Source organism: Sinocyclocheilus anshuiensis, unplaced genomic scaffold, assembly GCF_001515605.1.
Source record: "Sinocyclocheilus anshuiensis isolate Anshui unplaced genomic scaffold, SAMN03320099.WGS_v1.1 scaffold868, whole genome shotgun sequence".
NCBI lineage: Eukaryota > Metazoa > Chordata > Actinopteri > Cypriniformes > Cyprinidae > Sinocyclocheilus > Sinocyclocheilus anshuiensis.
The window spans coordinates 28,610-30,893 of record NW_015552624.1 but is presented as its reverse complement, the minus strand read 5'-3'; the positions used below and the strand labels follow the sequence as shown (position 1 = coordinate 30,893).

The window sequence follows — 2,284 nt, the reverse complement described above, 5'->3', positions numbered from 1 at the left end:
GCCGGTACGAGACTCGAACCCGCAACCTTTGGGTTACGAGTCCGACTCTCTAACCATTAGGCCATGACTTCCCTTCGCCATTTAACAGCACATTGTTCACCTTACAAAACAAGCATTGACCTATTATTTCCAGCAATTTTACACCCAATAACAAAAGCACATGCCTCATATTACATTTTAATGTAGGCTATTTGATGCTGTATACCTGATCCTGCAAGAGACAAGCAGGTAAAGAGAGCAGTGCGATGCCTTTGAAAGAAGAAAATACATACATGAATACAATGTTTTGTTACATGCTCATTTATAAAGTCTTTTGTGTAAAGTTTGACATGATATTGTCTGGCCTGAACCTGTATCCACCTTTTTCTTCAACTGTTTTGTTCAGCTAAAAATAGCTGGACGGAGTGGACGCAGATGAGACCGGAAGCCAGCCCCATAGAATTTACGAATGGCCATGCCCATTTTTACGACAAGAAAAAGGTGGATAAACTGGTTTAAAGCACTTTAAAAAAAGTTTAATTGCAACTTATTTGGCATGTGAAATAGGCGTAGCTGTGCTGGAGGCAAGACACGTACTATTGCTGGCATTTAACATTTGCCACAATCATTAAAGGAATTTACAGTTAAAGACATTGTAATGTTTTTTGTTATATAAGTCAGAAATGACAAGGAGGCAGCTTCCCGCAATACAAAGTCAATGGAGAGGGTTGGATTGTACACCAATTTTACACTGCAGATCTGGATGCCCAAATCGGATTTTTTGCCTATATCCGATTTTTTGAAGACCCGCTTATTACACCTTCTTTGTATCCGATATCTGCATTTACACTACAGTACACAGGCTTAACTTGACGTGGCTCAATGCATTAGACAGTGATATTAAAAGACCAAACTCTGCACACACTATTAATAAAGCATACTTTGTATTGAAAAGCAGATGAGATTTCACCCGAATGAATAGAGAGTCTCCACAAAAGTTAGCAATAGATTGAAGCGCTCGTCTGTGCACGAGCCGCCGTCACTGATACACTGTAAATTCTAATTAGTAAACCTTACTTAAAAAAAGCATGCAAACCGATTGCCTTGAAAAAAAAAGTGAAATAAGAATAGTAATTTGTACTAACAAAGGTTTATTTAGTGTTGTAAACTTACAGGTTCTTGTAACTCAGAATCACTATTTTCAACAACTAAATGATTAAGTACAATATACTATGTGCGTATTTCAAACAACTCATTTATTTAAGTTGAGCTAACTCGTGTAACATTTCCTGCAACTTGGAATTTCTAAATTGTATTTACTTGAACAGCAATCTAGTTTACTTGCTAAAAGCATGCAAACTGAATGGCGAATTAAAAAAACCAAGTAAGCATAACCAAGTAAGCATTACTCCAGTAACTTAAGTGCTTCAAACTTCCATTACAAATTACTGACAACAATATTATATTCTTCACACACATACAATTACACATACATTTAAGGTAGTGACAGTTCAAAGTTAAAGGTAATGTATTTTTTTTATGTTTTTCAATGCAGTTTTAACTTGTATTACAAACATTTTGAAACAAAGCAAAAACAATCTGATTTAGGGTATGCTAAACAGTGGAGGTAGCAGTACGATGAGTTTAAGTATGGCACTGAGTTGGCCACACAAGTTGCCAATGGGTTTTTTTCTGTCCCAAGTCAAGCATCATACTGTAAGTGTTCTCCACAGTATTAGGGTAATCCAAATGTACCAGTAATCCAAATGTAGCAGTAATCCAAACGTAGCACAATAAATTTCTATCCTTCAACTGAATGTCTATTTACCCAAAACTTTAGACAGTTGATCATATAGCAATCATGTCTCTTCCGAAGACTTGAGCCGCTTTTCCACTGTCAGGCCAAACCATTCTCGTTGCTTAACCACTCCATTCTGTGCCGATACAGATATGGTTTAATTCTTCATTGTTGGGCTGTTAACAGAGCTCTTTGGAATGCAACATAAATGTGTCAGCCGTTGCCTTAGTAATGCAAGAGTTAAGATATGGTACCAGATGTACAGGTGCATCTAAAAAAAATGAGTGCAAAAAGTTCTTTTTTTTTGTAACTTATTTCAAAAAGTGAAACTTCCATATATTCTAGATTCATTGCATGTGAAGTAAAACATTTAAAATGTTTTTTTTGTTTCAATTTGGATGGTTAGAGCTTACAGCTCATGAAAGTCAAAAATCCAGTATCTCAAAATATTAGAATATTTCCTAAGATCAATCAAAAAAAAAAAAAAGAAGGATTTGCAAAACATAA

The 2,284-nt window shown here is 35.6% G+C and overlaps 1 pseudogene; it reads left to right on the top strand.

Moving 5' to 3' along the window:
* The first annotated feature begins 2,024 nt into the window (after positions 1 to 2,024).
* Positions 2,025 to 2,284, top strand: part of LOC107666308 (uncharacterized) — a 16,331-nt pseudogene continuing 16,071 nt past the window's right edge.